A 19,796-nucleotide genomic window follows, 5' to 3' on the forward strand; every position below is an offset into this window, starting at 1 on the left:
ATCGCACCATTACAGCAACTTCTGGGTTGCTGTTTGAAATGCTGCACCCCATCACTTCCACCTGAGCTGCTGAACAAAGAGTCCTCACACCTCAGAGGATATGAGGTGTGGTGAGGGGCAAGGCAGGGTGGCCTCACTGACCTTCTCTCCCAGCGACAGGGGAGGCAGGACGAGCACGAGCCCAGGGACTCTCCCTGTCCTACACTTCAGACACCCCTTCCAGGAAGGTGACAAGAGTGAGATTCCTAAACTGTTGGGAAAATGACTCAGAGCTCTGATAATCTGAGGGTCATATTAGCAACTCGCCCCTCCCCATGCTTGAGACATGAAAGCACACAGCAATTCTCTGAGGAAGCCCAGTGAGGGGGGAGGGGTCCTGTACCCCCAACCCACCATCACACCCTGCCACTTTTCTCACTAAACCACTGATCTGATCAAACCACTGCCCTGCTCAAAAACCTTCAATGGCTCCCAGTGGGCTAATGAATGAAGGCAGGTCCCTGACACCTCCTCCCTGCCCTCAGCCCCGCTGTCTCCTACATACACCAACTGGACCCCAGGACTCCCATACCCAGACTAGGCCCACAGGGCCCAGGGTGGCCTGTGAAGTCTCCTCACTCTGCCCAGATATCCCCACCCTGCTAGCCACTCCCTCAGGAAGTCAGTCCTCACTCTTTTCTTGCCTTTCTGGAAAATCACCCCTCTGTTCTAATCAAGACCCTATCCTGAGCCTGACATGCTCTCTGCTGACCTTTGTGCCTCTTAAATCCCTGACGAGTGTCCCCTTCCCTGGGTCCTTCCTGGAGACACTGCCTGCAGCCATGTCAATCACATTGAGAGCAGCCAACAAGAATCTGGGTGTCACAACAACCCTATCAGGGAGGTAACATTATCCCCACGGTACAAATGAGGATGGTGAGGCACAGAGAGGTTTTACCTTCTTGCCCAGGGATCACAACCTCACTCTCTGAGATGAGAGGCTGGGAAAGAACTTGCAGGGCAAGAAGATGGGAGGGAAGGATGGGGTAGGAGGCCCTCCCAGAATCCAGAAGACCCAGGCCTGGCTACTATTGGGTCCCTTGCCCACCCACCCAGTGAAGCAAAGCTACTGCCACTAGAACCCAGGGCGGGTTCTGGGCCCCAGTCCCCTCCAGGCCATCCCTCCCTCTACAGTACCCTTTTCTTCCACTAACTCTCCAAATGTACCCATCCCACCAAGTCCACCTCCCCCAGGAAGCTATTGTTCCATCCTACCTTCCCTCCCTGGCACTTCTGGGCCCACCCATCACCCGTGTTTGTAGTCTCTCATGGAGCAGCATCCTCCCACATCAGCCCTTCCAACCAGGTGTTCTATTGGTCAGTTGGTCATTATTAGGATGTCTTCAAAAAAAAAATTGTCTATGGTCTAATCAGTTTAGAAAACACCAGTTTCTTTTCTACAGCACTTGTCAAAGCCTTTAATTCTCTTAAATGCATTCTGAATCTCCCATAGGATAGTGGAGTGGATTTTCCAGTTTCTACCCTTGTTTGTTCCCTGAACCCTTGAGGTTTCTCAGAACAGTCTTTGAGAAATGCCACCTCCTCCCACCCCCTCAGGACAGCCTGGCACAGCAGGGAGCACATGGGTAGGAATCAAGAGGGGGAGTGGGGGGGGGGTTATCCTTTTAGGAGTTATAAGTGACATTTTGAGAGCTTAGCCTGAAAGCCCCTCTTGGCACTGCCCAGGGCAACAGAACCTCTGCCTTTAGTGTCTGCCCTTCCCACCTTTCTTTGGGTGAGGTGACTGCCTACCCTCCTGCTAGGGTCTAGAGGGACCTCATCTGACCAGTGGTATCAGATACCACCCTTCAGGCTCTGCAAAGCCCAGAGAACAAGGGGTCTTGGGAGATCCCCAAATCAAGCTGGACAGCTCTTCTGGGCAAATTGCTCATTCGACTCCATCATCAGCACGCAAGTTTCAATAGTAAACCAAAATTAAAATGTATTAAGCTGCCATTCTGGGAAGATATAGTGCTCTACTCAACAAACCCTGCAACTCTCCACCCTGCTCCCCAGAGAGGGGACTGAATCCCTCAATTTACAGGAAACTGAGTCCTCAGAGCAGAGCACACACTTGCCTGTAGTGTCTCAGCCAGGGGCAGAGCAGAATGAAGCAACCAGGCCTCCCCACTTCCAGGTGCACTGGGGAGGCGGCCTGAGTGGGATAAGACCCCAACAGCAGCTCATGCAACCATCAGGGCAGCTACAAGGACTCACGCAGGCCAGGCAGGGGTCAGGGATGCTCGCTGGGGGTGAGAGCTCAACAGCTGGGGGAACTTTAGGGGCTTTCAGGGGAAGATGGCATGTCTAAGGCTGGCGTCAGCTGTTTCCCCAATCTCCTTGGCCCAACCCTGGCTGGAGGAAGAGTGCTCACCCCAGATTGGCTAACCACAGGGCCGGGCTTGGCTGTGGGGAAAGATAAGACACCCTACATGCCATCTCCGTGTCACCCTGCCCTGGGGCAGTCGCCTAAAACACTTTCTCATGGTTTTGGGAGCTCCTCAAAGTCAGGCACCCTAGAAATCAGGCCTTTCTCCCAGCCTGAGATCCAAGTCCCCAGAAGCACCTCACCCAGCCCCACCCCGCCAACAGAGTAGCCCCTGCATCCCATACCCTCCACATGCTCCCCTCTGCCCTGCCCCCATACAAGCAGTCTATATGCTTCCCCAACACAGTTCACAGGAGCCAGGACAGTCCCCTTTATCTGTTTCGGGTCTCACCTGATCTGTGCCCATCCCTGTACCTGCCTGGCCCAAAGTCCCCAGTCTCAACCCTCACTACACAAAGATAACCCATGGGCCAGCAGCATCATACCACCCAGGAGCTTGTTAGAAAACACAGAGTCTCAGGCCCCACCCCAGACCTGCTGAATTGGAACCTGAATTTTAACAAGCTGTCCACATGTATGCTAGAGTTTGGGAAGTAATTTTATGGACCACTGCTCTAATCAACTCCTTGCACCTATGGCCTATAAGCTTCGATGGCTCCCCAGGGCCTAGTGAATCAAGTCTAGACTCAGTGGCTTGACAATCAATGCTCTGACTGACTTGTCCAGGGCTCCCCCTCCACCTCAGGAATGCCATCCCCTCCTGTGTCGGTCAAAGCTACCCAAGACTTCAGGGCGCTCTAAAAGCACCTCCTCCTCCAAGAAGCTGGTCTGAACTGCACCTCATTACATCACATCTGGCATAGCTCATTCTTATTTCCTGGTGAGTGGGGACCCTGTCCTGTGTTCCCAGTGGCCCCAAGCACCAGGGTGGGGCATAGAAGATGCCAGATGCCAACCACAGGTAACAAGGCCCAGTGTCCAGTTGTTGGAAAGTCCACCCTCAGCTCTAGCCTGCTGGACTCAGGCTCTGCCACAGCCTTCACCTCAACTCAGCAGACAAGGACTCAAGCAGTGGGGACAAGCCTCCTGCATACTCCAGAGAAGGAGCACTCCTCAGAAACATGGGCCTAGTGAGCTTCCAGCAGCAATGTGCTTGCTCTGGGCCTCAGTTTCCCAAAATGCAGAAGAGAATGCCACTGAGTCTGCCTCCCTCTTTTCCTGGGGGGCTGGGAGGATCTGAGATAGATGAGCAGATCCCCTAAACCCTGGGGTCAGAACTTGCAGCAAACAGACTCCAGCCCTGTGTGGTCAGCAAACCCTTTCTCAGCCTATTAGCCAGGCCCCTGGGAGGCCAAGTCACCTGCCCAGAGGTGTCCTCATGACCAAACAGGAAAGCCTCAAAGGACAAGGCTGTCTGTAGGAACTGGCTGGCCCAGTTCCTACAGATGGGCATCCCGTGGGGAGTCCTCGCTCTTTACCCTGGGTCTGCAAGAAGGTACTCACGCATGTAACCTCAAGGAGTTCCTGGCTTCTACAACCTCTGGGGAGCAAAAAAAAAAAAGTCTCTCTAATCTCATTTTACAGACAGACAAAAAGGGGTAAGGACAGGGACAATACTGAAGTGGATTAAGCTCTTTTCAGTTCCCATTTCTCTGTTCCCCCAGCTCTGCTCCCACCTTCAGTCCAGCCCTACTCAGACCCCCATCCAGGTTTCCCAAGGCCAAGTCTGAAGCTCCACCTCACAACATCCTAGATGGAATACAAAACAGGCCAGTTTATCTGCAGAGTTCCTACCTCACCTCTCTGGGCTCTCCAGAGGCAGATGAAGAGGGCAATGTGGCAATGCTGAACCCAGAGAAGTGACACTCCAATGGTGGCATCTCAAGCAGGGAGCTGTTTTTGTACGAGAAGTAGTTGTCCTCCCTAGCTCCCGGAAATCACAGTGTGCGTGACACCCAACTACCTGGCCTGGGCCCAAAGCCCCTCCTGGAAGAAACAGAGAGACTCAGCTGCCCACTCTGAGTGAGGATCCCTTCTACCTTACAGGGTGTGACTTCTTTCCTACTTCCCCAGCCCCAAGGCCAGGCACCTCTGCGGGTCACGAAAAAACATTTGTTAAGAAGACTTCAGCTGGCGCATATCTGAGAGGCATGAAAGAAGTGACAGAGTAGAGTGTCTTAGAGCATTTATTCTGGAGCCAGGCTGCCTAGGTTCAAATCCTTGCTCTGTCACTACCGAGCTGTATGACTGTGCCTCAGTCTTCCAGTCTGTAAAATGGGAATAAGACCTACTTTACAGAGCTGTTAAGAGGATTCAAGGAGGACTTCCCTGGTGGTGCTGTGGTTAAGAATCCGCCTGCCAATTCAGGGGACACGGGTTCAAGCCCTGGTCCAGGAAGATCCCACATGCCGCGGAGCAACTAAGCCTGTGTGCCATAACTACTGAGCCTGTGCTCTAGAGCCCACGAGCCACAACTACTGAGCCCATGTGCCACAACTAATGAAGCCCATGCACCTAGAGCCCGTGCTCCGCAACAAGAGAAGCCACTACAATGAAGAGTAGCCCCCGCTCGCTGCAACTAGAAAAAGCCCATGTGCAGCAACAAAGACCCAATGCAGCCAAAAATAAAAAGATAAATAAATTTATTAAAAAGAAAAGAGGATCAAAGGAGCTAATATTTGCAAAGTCTTTAGAACACTGCCTGGCACGCAGTGAGTATACCAGGGCCCTGGCCTAGCCTCTTGGCCTCTGCCTGATTTCTCCCACCCAGGATACCCTCATTTCTTCCATCTATCCTAGCTCAAAGCCTTTCCTAGGCATGCCAGCCCAGCCCTGATCTGAACCCCTATCCCCTAGTTCCAGCGCTCACCTCCCAATGTTACCTTGGTCCATCACCAGTCCCCCTGTCCAGGGCCAAGCTTCCCTCTCCCAGATCTGAGGTCCCTCAGTTCTTAGCCCTCCATTCTGAGAGCAGTAGCCAAACAGCTCAATTCTCAGTTGGCTCCTCTGTGCAAAAAGGGGAGCTGTGGGTGGAAAGACAAGGGTCTACAGAGACCCCCAACTCCAGCTTCTTCCTCCCCTTCAACTCCCTGCCCTGAGGGCTAGGCACCCAGCAGCCACCCAAGAGACTGGGTAAAGTAAAGCCCTGGCTGCCCAGGCCATCCCCATCTCACGAGTTAGAAATCACACACAAGCACACAGGCACACACCCCTCTGTTGACCCAGGCTGGATTTCCACCAAAGAGAGCAAAGGAAATCATTTCTCCCCAACCCACAGCAACCCACATCAACTCCACACACCCCCAGACCCACCCAATCTCCCACTAGGCATACAGGCCTGCCTTTGAGCCTTCCCTTTTTCCCACTGACCCCCTCAGATTCTTGCAGTGATTTGCACAACTGCTTTCATGGAAAGAAAATAAAAATCCTTAGGATCACCTGAGGTTTACAAGGGGCTCCTGCACTGCCCTGACCTTTCCACCTGGCTCAATATTTCCTGAGTATCAGCTACATGCCAGGTACTGTGCTAAATGCTCTAGATTCAGCAGTGGGCCATTCAGTCAAGGTTCCAGCCCTTAGAAAGCCAGAAAAAGTAAACAGACAACTGCAACAAATGGTTATGAACTGTGATAAGCACAATGAAGAAAGTAAACCAGGTGCTACGATGAATTACAGGGAATGATGGGCTTCTACCAAGACTGGGAAGGCATATTTAAGCTGAGACCTGAAAAATAAGAAGGAGCATAGCCAGCCCAGTAGAAAACCTTGGAAGAACATTCCAGGCAGAGAAAACAACACAGGCAAAGGACACAGGGCAGGAAAAAGCTTAGGTGTTCAAGGGGCAGAAGTGATTCAGGTGTGACTGTCAGGAAGATGAAAAGGGGACAGTGTTAGGATAAGGCTGGGGGAGGTCAGCAGTGACCAGACCTTGGAAGATCTGAAAGGTCAGGGAAAAGATTTGAAATTTCATTCCAAGTACAACAGGGAGCTATTGAGGTCTTAGAGCAATGAGACTAAATATTTTTCTAAATTGTTCTTGCTGCTCTGTTAAAATGGATTTGAGGAGGCAATTGCAGACTTAGGGAAAGCAGGCAAAAGCTACTACAATATTCAGGAAAGATATAAAAGGTGGCTTGGCCTGGGGCAGTAGCCTAGGGCAGCAGCAGTGGAGTCAGAGCATGAAGAATAGGCCTGAGATAGATTTGGCAAAAGGAACCAAAAGCACTTGCTGTAGCACTAGATGTGGAGAGGGAGGAAAAGGGAGGAGATGATACTACCCGGTTTCCTTTCTTTAATGGTGGGTGGGTTACAGGCCCTTTACTGAGATGGGAAGGCCTGCGGAGAGTCATGCTTGGGGAGCACAGTCAGGGTTCTGTTTCATCCATATTAACTTTTTCATACCTATGACACCTTAAGTCATCAGATGGGTGGCTGGATAGAGAGGTTGGGACTGGAGATAAAATTTGCTACTTAAAATCATGAGAATGAAAATGATATACACTTAAGACCTGTGTTTGTAAATAAATGTTTGATTTTAAGAATTATAAGAAAAAATGAGAGCTTGAGGGGTATGTAAATAGAAGGGACTCAGGGGAGAGGAGGGGGCTGAGAACAGAGCCCAGGGATCCTCCAACATTCAGAGTGAGTGAAGGAGTTGTCCTTAAAGACAAGTAAGGAAGGGCTTTGGTGGGGGGAAAGGGGGGTTGGTAAGGAAGAAAACCAGGAGAAGCCAAGAAAGGATATGGGAGAGAGTGATCAAGACCAAGGGAGGTCAAGGAAGACCTACTTGTGGGGGAGTGTAAATCAAGGGAGACCTTTACTTGGTAGTTTCAGTGAATCGGTGGGACCAAAGCCAGGTCAAGTGAGCTGAAGAACCCAGGGACCACAGGTACAGACAGCTCTCTGGAGAAGTTTTGCTGTGAAGGGAAGTGGAGAAGTGTGTCTTTAGCTAGGGGAGAATGAGGGATGAAGGCAAAAAAGGGGGCCATAAAATGGAGGGGAGCAGTGGCAAAGCATGTTCTTACACTGTTGTGAATGATCCAGGGGGAAAGTAGCCACTTTTAATACTGGAGAGAGGGGAAGTAACTTGAAGAATGGGGGACAGGGAGCAGACCATCTTGGAACCCTAGTTAGGCATTAGCCTGTGGCAGGAGCCCAGCTAACAAGAGGAAAGGGGAGGGGGGCAAAGAAGCAAAACGCAGACGTGGGGCCTTCGCTACACACACTTTCAGATGCACACCTACCCATTCCAGTGACCCCCCTAGACACTTGCCGTTTTGCTGCCTGCTCCAAACACGGACAAGTTACCCACCCCCTCCGCGGATTGGCACGGGATGTGCCACCACAGGCAGACTGTTCAACCAACCTGTGGGCACATTTCACCACAGGTGCCAGCCACGGCGCTTCTCTTATCAGGCCATACACCCCTTCCTGGTGCAAGCTCCGAGGGGGACCCCAGGCCCCTCACCGGCTCTACCGGAGCCCCAGCCCCCACCCCTGGGCAGTGGCTTCTCTGAGTCCCTCTCCCAAATTAAGCATTCGACACTCCCTACCCCATTCCGAGTCTGGCTCTCGCCTAGCCCAGCGCAGCCCATTAGCCCCTAGTTGGCTCTTCGGAGAGAGCTGCTCCCCACATTGTCCAGGGGATACCCCGAGGAGACCACCTGGACGCCCTTTGGGAGGGCGGCCCAGCCCCTCCCCGTGTCCCAGCCGTTGCCCCGGCGCCTTCTCTTCCCTCCCCAGTGCCCATGCTCTGGGCGGCCCAAGCCGTCGCGGGGCGTCCGCGCCCGGCTTTGTCTGCGCCCACGGAGCGCGCCCGCCGGGCGCCGCCGGTGCTCCCCAGCTGCACGCAGCCCTAGGGTCCTGCCTGCCTTCCACCCTCCCACAGCCCCCCGCCTCGGGACCACCGCCACCCTGCCTGACCGCCGCCTCCCACGACGCGAGCGAAGGGGCGCGGCGCCCACAGCCCTCGCCGGCCTCCGGGAATGCCGGGCACCCTGGCCCTCCCGCCAGAGCGCCGCTCCGGCTGCCGGAGCCCCGGGCCGGCCGAGCCCTCGGGGCCGCGGCGGGCCCCTCACCCTCCCGCGGCGGACGCAGCCCCAGCCTGCGCTCGAGCGGGGCCGGCGACCGGGGATCGGGGAGCCGGGAGCAGGCGCGCGTGGTACCTTTCCCTGCTGAGCCGGGGAAGTGAGTTTGCGACGAGCGGCTCTCCACCTCGGCCTCCTCCGCCTCCCCTTCTCTTCAGCCGCCTGGCTTCCTTCTCCAGCCGCCGCCGGGACCGTAGGGGCCCGAGCCAGCCGCTGCGGCCTGTGTGGGGCCCCGCTCCGCCTAGCGTCCTCGGCCCACCCCTCCCAATCTGTTCAGGCCCGGCCCCCTCTCCGCCTCGGGGCGGGGACGCGCCGAGCTCCTCCCCCGACCCGCCCGCCGTGGGTGGGGAGGCTGGAGGCTGCGTTGGCAGAGAACCTCAGGGACCCACCTTGCGGAGGGACCCGGGCCCAGCGCTCCCCACCTGGGTTCCACGGCCCCCTCCTCAAGCTGGGCGCAGAACGTCCCCACCTGTCCCCAAAAGAAAAGCAGGCAGCCCAGCCTTGCGCGCCCTGTGCTTGGGCGTAACGTGGAGCCGAAGCTGCCTGCCAGGTGACGAGCAGAGCAAGGATGCAGGCCTCAGTTTACCCGCAGAACTCGAAACCCTCCTGTTGAAAGGAATGGGCGCCTCTCTCTCCTCCCGGAGCTGCCTTCACTCCGGCAGACCCTCCACTGGATCTCAGTTGTGGTCAGAGGGCTCGTCCCCAAGGGGCCACCTCCAACCTCATTTTCTCTGCAACACTACCGCCGCACCCAGCCACCACCACCCCCTCCCATACCTCCTCGCATTAATCTCGAACCTTCAACTGCAAGGGGAAAGGGGGCATTCAAATCGCTGGAGCCTGTCCCTTCACAGCCACGACATTGAGCAGAGGTGGCCTCTGTTAGAAATATCTTTCACTGGTACCTACTGCCTCGTCCTGAATTTAATAAAACCCGAAGCAACTGTAAGTATGAGGGTCATTTTTTTCCTTAAAAAAAAATCAAAGATTTGGAGGTTATTTGTTTATTCTTTTTCTATTTGAGATTCTGCTCCCCAGTAGTCTTTCATTGTTCTACTTTAAGAGGGGGTAGGGGGCAGTGGTCTCTGACAATTTCATTCTGTTTAACCTGTGAGCATCTCCAGGGCCTCCTGGGGCTGATAGAGATCCAGTCCAACGGGGCAAGCCTTCTGTGGAAGCTGGGTCCCTGCCTGAACTGTCTTTCAGGCTGAGGAGGGTGCCCCACCTAACCTGGACCCCACAGGGAACCCACCGGGCCCCAGTGCAGAGCATAGGTCCACATGGGTCCAGAGGCCAGGAAGACAGAGGTGTTCCTGCAGAAATGGAGTATGATGCTCCCCTGAAAGAAGGACACTCTTGAGTACAGACTGCAGGCCAGGGACAAGGTGAATTTCAGGTGAGGTTTCTTCTTAGCGCAAAGTCCTTGTCATTGCCCAAGCTATTCCCTCCACCTAGAAGCCTTTCTCCCTGCTCCTAACAAACCCCTGTGTCCCCTTGGAGTTAAATGTCAGGTTAAATGTCACACCCTCCTTTGTGAATCCTTCCCTGTCACCAAGGAGAGCAGAATATTTATAAGTGGCCTCTCAGGATTAGCTTTCTTGGGTTTGGATTCTGCCTCCACGTGGCCTTGGGGAAGTTAATCTGTGTATCAGTTTTCTCATCTGTAAAATGGTCTCTACTCCAAAGACTTGTATTAAACAAGATTAAGACGGACTTGACAGGGCTTCCCTGGTGGTGCAGTGGTTAAGAATCCGCCTGCCCATGCAGAGGACACGGGTTCAAGCCCTGGTCCTGGAAGATCCCACATGCCACGGAGCAACTAAGCCCATGTGCCACAACTACTGAGCCTGCACTCTAGAGCCCATGAGCCGCAACTACTGAAGCTCGCACGCCTAGACCCCGTGCTCCACAACAAAAGAAGCCATGGTAATGAGAAGCCCACACACCGCAATGAAGAGTAGCCCCTGCTCACCACAGCTAGAGAAAAGCCCGTGCGCAGTAACAAAAGACCCAACACAGCCAAAAATAAAATAAATAAAATAAATTCATTTAAAAAAAATCTTACACTCTTTAAAAAAAAGAAAAAGGTGGACGTGACAAATTACAAATGATGGGAAACTATTTAAATTGACTTGTTGTAAGCAAATAGGAAATGTACAGGCTCACATAACAGAAGACTTCAATGGTATGACTGATCCAGTACCAAGAAGTTCAAAAAATATCGACTTGGTCTTCCTCTTCTCATCTCTCATCTCTGTTCTTTGCAGCAGCAGGATGGCTGCCAGCAGCTCTAGGCTCCATCCTCACAGCCCAAGTCCTCATTTCTTTCAGCTGTCCCAGCAAAAAGCAAAGGTTACACCAAGTTGGCTCTGACTGGGTCACATGTCATTGTTGGGGCCTGAATCACAAGCCCAACCCTGGGGTCGATCCCATCTAAACCACAGGGATGGAGAGTGAGGAAGGGTGAAGTCAGGGTTTACCATTAGAAGATGAATGGACCCCAAACTGTGTGCCAAGCACACAGTAGGTTCACAAAAATGTATTAGCCATTATTGAAGACCTTCATTATGTTTCAGTGGTGCCCACTACCTTCTGAACATTCTTCTATGTTTGGGAAGCTTTCCTGCACCACCTACTTTCAAAGCCAGAAACACTCTTTCTCAATCTCCTGGCATCATCCAACTCCTGCCAACCAGATGCACTATTGCAAATTTTCATATGGAAGTGAGCAATGTCTGGAGACAGGCATCACCCAGAATCCATTCAGGAGGAGAATAGTACTGGTGGCACCTGGCTTTAGGAACAACAGTGGCAGAGGTGCTGGAGTACCTGCCAAAAAAATGAAGGCGCACGTTTCAGTTGCCTATTGCTGTGTAACAAACCACCCCCAAAACTTAGTGGCTTAAAAGAACAATGATTTCTTCCTTACAATTCTTTTGGTGTACTGGGCCCAGCTAGATTGTTCTTCTGCTGCATTCAGTGTTGACTAGGGACATCAACTGGAAGCTTGTCTGGAGCTGAAACAATCCAAATGGCTTCTCTTTCCATGTGAGCTCTCCAACAAAATATACTAACAACATGGCAGCCTGGCTTCCCAGAGGGTGAAAATGGAAGCTGCCAGGCATCTTAAGACCTAGGCCTAGAACTGCCAATTCATTATTTCTGTCACATTCTGTTAGCTAAAGAAAGTCACAAAGCCAGCTCAGATTCAAGGGGAGGATAAACTGACTCTACCTCTTAATGGGAGGAAGTGGGGTGCTATATTAGTTTACTAGGGCTGCTGCAACAAAGTCCCACAAACTGGGTGTCTTAATCAATGTATTGTCTCATACTTGTGGAGGTTGGAAGTCTGAGACCAAGGTGTCGGGGGGGGTTGATTCCTTTTATGAGAGAAAGAGAATCTGTTCCATTCCTCTCTCCTAGCTTCTGATGGTTTGGTGTTCCTGGGCTTGTAGATGCAACACCCCAGTCTCTGCCTTCATTCCTTTATCTTCATGTGTGTTCTCCCAGTGTGCCTATGCCTATCTCTGTGCCCAAATTCCCCCTTATAAAGACACCAATGGACTAGCGCCCACCCTGATGACTTCATTTTAACTTGATACCTCTGTAAAGACACTATCTCCAAATAAGGTCACATTCTGAGGTCCTGTGGATTAGGACTCCAATATATCTCCAACATATCCAAGATGTCTATTGGGAGGGACATAATTCAACCCATAACAAATGTGCATACAGGAATAGAAGGAATCCTTAGGAACCATCTTTGCAGATAATCTACCACAAAGCAGAAGCCCCAAGAAATACCTCTCTCTTATCTTCAAGAACAGATTCCTTGGGTAGGCAGTTTTAACTAGGGCCTGGAACTTTAAATGCTCCTTACACATCAAGCCACCAGCATCAGCCTTGGGTATAACCTGTTTTCCTGTCCCCCCAAGGGAGACTTTGGAGCCTGATTGGTGCAAAGTGGCCTGGAGTTAAGACAGCTCCTCATTGTTTTCTCCAGAATGACAAGAGGAAGAAGGTCAGGCTCAGGCACCTGACCAGCTGTGAGGCCTTTAGCAAGTTTGCCAGATTCCCTTTTCTCATCCTTTAAATGGGGGTAGTGATAAAAGCCTGTCTCTCAGGGTTGTGGTGAAAATTTAAAAGAATAAAGGATGTGAAAACTGATGTCTAAACCATCAGGCCCCCTCTAGATATCAGTAATTATTAACATCAGTCTCTGCCACGTCAGTACAGCTGACTTACACTGCATTTTGAGTTGAAACATTAGTAAAGCGTTAATCATAGACTTCACGTGTGTGGAGAACTTCACAGTTTACAATGTACTTCCACACCCACCATCATAGGGAGTTGGGTCTCCCTGTGTTATGAGAACAGAGCCCTTGAAGAAGGGCTTTAAAAAGTGTATTAGTAACAATAATGCTGCCTGCTATAGCAAGGAGACCCAAAAATACAGTGGTTCAAACATAATAGAAATGTATATCTTACCCACATGATAAAGAAGTGTTCCCATTTCATAACGGCCTTCCTCCACATAGTGATTCAGGGATCTAGGCTCATTTCAACTTATGCCTACAGCAACCATTAGAGCCTTATAGTCACCTGCACAATGCCAGCAGCAGAGGAAAGCCTTAGCTTGAAAAATGACATTACTTCAACTCACATACCATTAGCCAAAACAAGTCACATAGTCACACCTAAATACAAGGAAGGCTGGGAAATGTGTTCTAGCTGGGAGCCCAGGAAGGGTAGGAAAGTGATTTTTGGTGAAGAGCCAGCAGCCTCTTCCATGGGGGAGTTTATAAAGTTCTAGAAGGGATGGGTCACATATTCCCAAGGCAGTATAGTTTCTGGCTGGAGGATGCAGTGAGTTGACGTATGGGCCATAATTCTTCATTTCCCTGTGTAGTATTGTGCTCCCATATTATTGCCATGGACTCAGGGAGGTGGAGTATATTTTCCCACCCACTGATATTGGGCTTGACCGTATGACTTTCTCTGGTCAATGAAATGGGGTAGAAGTGGTAGTGTGTCAGTTGTGAGCCTCAGTCTTAAGAGTTCCTGCATGTTTCTACTTCCTTCTTATGCTTTCACCATCTCCATTAGAAATGCTCCCCTGGATAACTACTGCCCTTCAGTCTGGGGCCAAAGAATGAAGACACAAGAAGCAGACCAGAGCTCAACCCAGCACTTAGAGCCAAACTCCCTAAGGCCATTTATCTTGAAGCGCCTGTCTGATGCAAGCCTAGATAAGCCAGCACCCAGCCAACTTATAGATACATGAGATCAACAGTCATCTCAGTCAACCCACATACACATGAGAAATAAACACTAGTTGTTTTATGCCACCGAGGTTTCATGGTTGTTGCACAGCACTGTTGTGACAATAGCTGCTGATATAGAAGGACAAATAAAGAGTATCATCGTTCCCCACTCCCAGCCTTTTACAAGTTATGTCTATTCCATCTGATTGAAGAAAGAGTTAGAAAACAAGAGAGTACTTGGCTCAAAACCGGGCATGCAGTATATTAATATTGCATCTGAAGTCAAGGCCAAACTGTATACTTTATCTTGTCCTCACCACACATCCTGACTGGTGTCCTTAGGTTTCTCCTCCAGGACAGGATTCCCTGATCTTCAGCCAACATCCTTGGTCACTGTACATTTATTCTGATGGAATAATGATGCACTAATGAAAATACACTAACAGACACAGCGAAAGGATACAAGCTCCACTGCTGTAAGTCTTCAGCTTTGTACACCCAGCAGCAGGAGATACTGAGCAGACTCTAATGGAGGGACCAGCACCTGTGGCCTTCAGATTCCCATTAAAGGAGGCCAGCTGCAGCTAAGACCACCCCATCAAGATGAGCCTTCTGAAAGCAATCTTGAGAAATAAAAACAGAGCTGGAGGAATCAGGCTTCCTGACTTCAGACTATACAAAGCTACAGGAATCAAGACAGACTTTTCAAAGCTACAGGAATCAAGACAGTATGGTACTGGCACAAAAACAGAAATATAGATCAATGGAACAGGATAGAAAGCCCAGAGATAAACTCACGCACATATGGTCACCTTATTTTTTATAAAGGAGGCAAGAATATACAATGGAGAAAAGACAGCCTCTTCAATAAGTGGTGCTGGGAAAACAGGACAGCTACATGTAAAAGAATGAAATTAGAACACTCCCTAACACCATACACAAAAATAAACTCAAAATGGGTTAAAGAGTTTCCCTGGTGGCGCAGTGGTTGAGAGTCCGCCTGCGGATGCAGGGGACACGGGTTCATGCCCTGGTCCAGGAAGATCCCACATACTGCGGAGCGGCTAGGCCCGTGAGCCATGGCCGCTGAGCCTGCGCGTCTGGAGCCTGTGCTCCGCAACGGGAGAGGCCACAACAGTGAGAGGCCCGCGTACTGCAAAAAAAAAAAAAAAAAAAAAGGATTAAAGACCTAAATGTAAGGCCAGACACTAGAAAACTCTTAGAGGAAAACATAGGCAGAACACTCTATGACGTAAATCATAGCAAGGTCCTTTTTGACCCACCTCCTAGAGAAATAAAAATAAAAACAAAAATAAACAAATGGGACCTAATGAAACTTAAAAGCTTTTGCACAGCAAAGGAAAACATAAACAAGACGAAAAGACAACTCTCAGAATGGGAGAAAATATTTGTAAATGAAGCAACTGACAAAGGATTAATCTCCAAAATTTCCAAGCAGCTCATGCAGCTCAATATCAAAAAAACAAACAACCCAATACAAAAATGGGCAGAAGACCTAAACAGATATTTCTACAAAGAAGATATACAGATTGCCAAAAAACACATGAAAGGATACAACATCACTAATCATTAGAGAAATGCAAATCAAAACTGCAATGAGGTATCACCGCACACTGGTCAGAATGACCATCATCAAAAAATCTACTAACAATAAATGCTGGAGAGGGTGTGGAGAAAAGGGAACCCTCTTGCACTGTTGGTGGGAATGTAAATTGATACAGCCACTGTGGAGAACAGTATGGAGGTTCCTTAAAAAACTAAAAATAGAACTACCATATGACCCAGCAATCCCACTACTGGGCATATACCCTGAGAAAACCATAATTCAAAAAGAATCATGTACTACAATGTTCATTACAGCTCTATTTACAATAGCCAGGACATGGAAGCAACCTAAGTGTCCATCGACAGATGAATGGATAAAGAAGATGTGGCACATATATACAATGAAATATTACTCAGCCATAAAAAGAAATGAAATTGAGTTATTTGTAGTGAGGTGGCTAGACCTAGAGTCTGTCATACAGAGTGAACTAAGTCAGAAAGAGAAAAATACCGTATGCTAACACATATATATGGAATCTAAAAAAAAAAAAAATTGGTTCTGAAGATCCTAGAGGCAGGACAGGAATAAAGACACAGACATAGAGAATGTACTTGAGGACACGGGGAGGGGGAAGGGTAAGCTGGGATGAAGTGAGAGAGTGGCACGGACACGTATACACTACCAAATGTAAAATAGATAGCTAGTGGGAAGCAGCCGCATAGCACAGGGAGATCAGCTCGGTGCTTTGTGACCACTTAGAGGGGTGGGATAGGAAGGGTGGGAGGGAGACGCAAGAGGGAGGAGATATGGGGATAAATGTATATGTATAGCTGATTCACTTTGTTATAAAGCACAGACTAATACAGCATTGTAAAGCAATTATACTCCAATAAAGATTTAAAAAATTTTTAAATTAAAAAAAAAGATGAGCCTCCTGACAGATCCACTAAAGCATGTTCTTTCAGACTGCATACAAAGCACTGGGGGACTCTGTTAAATACATGTTCTGACTCAGCAGCTCTGGGGTGGGGTCTGAGATTCTGCATTTCTAACCAGCTCCCAGGTGAAGTTGATGCCTCTGATCCTCAGGCCAGACTTTAAGTAACAAAGCTCCAAAGCAAAGGTATCAACCTTAGCTGAATAATGGAATAACCTAGGAAGCTTTAAAAAGCACTGACACCTGGGTCCCACCCCTAAAGGTTCTGATGCAGGGGGTCTGGGGTACCACTTGGGCATCCTGATTATTCCAATGTGTAGCCACTGCTCTGAAAACACCCTCTGCTGTTTTCAGGGGATTTGTGCCCTCTTGCCTCCTCCCTGCTTTTCTGGAGGCTCTGGCTCTGCTTGCCTGCCTACGCTTTACTTTACCAAGTAAGGGAATTTAATTTTTTTAACTAAAATTATTCCCATTTTGTGAAAGAAGAGACAATTAAACACCAATCAAAAAGGTAAAATAAGAAGACAAAAATGAAGTCCTTTAAATTGAACAAACATGACCTTGTGAAAGTCCCACCCTCCTGCTCTTCCTTTCCTAGTTCACTGGTACCTGGTGCAGAGAATCCTAGGGCCCCGTGTGCAGCCCAGGGCCTCCTTCTGTCCACCTGGAAAGTTGGCCATTGAGATGGGAAGGCCTTAACAACTCCAAAACCAGGTGTAAATAAGTGAAATATGTTTGCTTTCTAACCCAATAGTTTAATACCTGTTTTATATCAAAACAAGGATAGAAACATGGAGATGAACTTAAATTTTATGTAGTTTTTTAGATGAAATGCCAGACTTCAAAGTAATTCAGGGTCTGCTACCGATGGCCTCGGGTTGGAGGTGGGGGCTGACTTTTGGAGGGTTTGGAAGGGTTGCCAGATTTAGTAAATAAAAATTTAGGACACCCAGTTCAATCTGAATTTCAGACAATGAGTCATTTCTTAGTGGAAGCATGGGCCCCAGTCACACAGTAATGAGTGATGGAGTTGTGCCCCTGAACCCATGTCTGTCTGGTTCTTCACCGTCATAGTTGGATGCAATCAGGCCAGGACGTAGACCCTGGCAAGCTCCAGAAGACCTCAGGAATTCTGCAAAGCATCAAAGGGCATCTACCTAGACTCTAAGCTTACGTGGGTTTTATTTGTTCCTTGGATTTTTTGTTTGTTTGTTTGACCATCTTTGTCTACTTGGGCTCTTGTGCTCAGAGTTTAGCGGTCGGGGCATAGGCAATCACCTTGAAAGCAGAGCACCATCTTCTTGGCCTCGATTCCTCCATGCCTCCACCACCATCTGTCCCCCACACGTCTAGCCTTACTCCCGCCCTTTCCCCACTCGTACCACCAACCCCTAGAAACCTTGTCAATCTCCAGCCTAACCCTGTATGGTAGCCACTGCACAGGATTTGGAGAAACCAAGAAAAACAAAGATGTGTGTCTCAATCACATGAACTAGTCAAGAGAGGCAGAGCAGAGAAGGGGCGTGGTTAAGGGTGAACCATTCTCCAAGCTCTTTGCCGTCTCTGGTCCTAATGCCCTCATATAGAAGTGGGAGCTCTGAGCAAGATGCCTTCTAACATTTAACATTATCCCCTCTGGGTGCTGCCCATCTGGCTTCTGAGACCTCCCCCACCCTCCGAAGAGCTGTGCATTGTGCACTCAGCTTCAGTCAGGAGATATTTTCTGAGCCCTGAGTCTGTGCCAAGCTCAGTCCAGGGGACTGTCTCACAACATCCCAGACATCAGAGTGGGACAGCCCAGGACCTCATAGCTCTGGTTGGGCAGACTGACCTGGCCATGGCTGAGTGTGTGTGCCTGTGTGTGTCAGCATCCTGGCCCCCACCCCACCCTGGGAAGCTGTGGCAGACAGCGTTTTTGACCACAATGCACTGTGTCAGTGACAAGTAAAGAGGATGGGTTGATTGCTGCTTCCATAAGCAGATGCCAGTCACCATCTAAAGAGGAAAGAAAACACTCAACCCATGGGGAGGGGAACCTTCACTACTCACTGTGTTGTAGGATAGAGGGGAGGAATGGATACAGAAAAACAAAGATGGACAGAGAAGCAGTGAAGGAGACAGGGAGAAGAAAACCAGAGCCAGCATCATAGGCAGTACCAAAACCAAAGTCTTGGGCTGCTGTGTTTCCACCAGCTGCTCTGTGCCTCCAGAGGTGCCCCTACTTGCCAAGCTCCCTTTCCTCAGGCCTGCCTCCCCACATCTGACCTCCTGCCCCTCCTCCCATGCAGGCCTCCCCACCCTCCTGCAGGCCCTGATCAGGCTATAGCTTGTCCTAGAAATCCTCGAGGACAAACCATCTCCAGGGCTCCCTCCCTTTTGCACAGAAAAGTTCCAAAGTGTGTCTGTCTCCAGCCAGATATATTCCTGGAGGACACATCTCTCTCCTTTTGGGCCACTTCTGAGTCTATTAATATTGTAGGATACTCAATTTCTCCCATTTTCAAATAGGGACACTGAGCCCTTTGTTGGTCCACCCAGGGCCACCAGAAAATGAACAAATTTTGCCTCCTGCATTTTAGCCCTTCATCTCCTATCCTCTTTCCTGGTCCACTTATCCCTGACCTTTCTTGGCCTGCCTTTCCGGGTCTCTGTGTCTTAATAGGAGCACCCAGGGCTGGTGACTCAGGTAGGTGGAGGCTGGGGCTACCAACTTCCTGGGAGGAGCATTTACCCCTTAAACAGACCATCCTCTGAGTCACTGGGAGGACTGGGAGATCCTGGAGGTTGGCAGAGACTGACTCATCCTTGTCTTTATTTAGTGGAGAAGGAAAAGGCCTCACACATAGGAGAATGGCCAGTTCATCATTGTTTCCCCACAGACTTGAAAGCTGGAATTGAGCCATGTGGAAAAGTGGAGCAGGTCCCTGTGACAACCCTGGAAGACATGACCTGGGGAGAGAAAGGAGAGTCCAGGGTCCTTTCAAAACACTGTGGCAGGAGCAAAGATCAAGATACACAAAACATTCAAATTCAGACTCAGAAAAATAAAAAGTGCATTTGAAGGATGTGTTTGCCTTGTGAAATAATCTTTCATCAGAAAGATCAGAGCTCCTTTAAACAGCATTCTGTTCTTGGCAATTCCCAGGATTTGTTTATAGATCTGTCACTAGTTAAGAGAGAAGACACTCCAGAGCTCACAGCACTAGGAACTTCTGCCGCAGAGAACGGTAGCCGTTCTCACCTACAAGATGCAGATCATCCCCAGTGCCCTCAAGTTCCTTCACTCTAGTTCAGAGCTTCTCAAACTTTCAGAGTTCTAATGTGCATTTTTATCATCTCTACATTTTCTTTTGTGAAGTGTCTGTTCAAATCCTTTGCCCATTTTTTATTGGGTTGTTTGTTTTATCATTGAATTGAGAGCTCCTTTTAGATTTCTTTTTTTTTTTTTTTTTTTTTGCGATACGTGGGCTTCTCACTGCTGTGGCCTCTTCTGTTGCAGAGCACAGGCTCCGGACATGCAGGCTCAGCGGCCATGGCCCACGGGCCCAGCCGCTCCACAGCATGTGGGATCTTC

The 19,796-nt window shown here is 49.7% G+C and overlaps 1 protein-coding gene and 1 long non-coding RNA gene across 7 annotated transcripts in view; both read right to left on the minus strand.

Annotated features, from left to right (window-relative positions):
- The window catches only part of SMOX (spermine oxidase), a 38,809-nt gene extending 30,100 nt beyond the window's left edge, over window positions 1–8,709 (minus strand). For all 6 annotated transcript variants that reach the window (XM_067707568.1, XM_067707565.1, XM_067707569.1 and 3 more), the window contains exon 1: window positions 8,533–8,709. The gene's annotated coding sequence lies outside the window, so the exon portion shown is untranslated. The remainder of the gene's footprint in view (window positions 1–8,532) is intronic.
- A 1,838-nt stretch (window positions 8,710–10,547) lies between these two features.
- LOC137206424 (uncharacterized) lies at window positions 10,548–19,160 on the minus strand. The gene is made up of 3 exons (XR_010934648.1): window positions 18,954–19,160; window positions 11,384–11,471; window positions 10,548–11,283 (listed from the first exon to the last, which is right to left on the minus strand). It is a non-coding gene; the product is annotated as an uncharacterized lncRNA (long non-coding RNA).
- Between the last annotated feature and the right edge of the window lie 636 nt (window positions 19,161–19,796).

This window comes from Pseudorca crassidens, chromosome 15 (assembly GCF_039906515.1).
Source record: "Pseudorca crassidens isolate mPseCra1 chromosome 15, mPseCra1.hap1, whole genome shotgun sequence".
NCBI lineage: Eukaryota > Metazoa > Chordata > Mammalia > Artiodactyla > Delphinidae > Pseudorca > Pseudorca crassidens.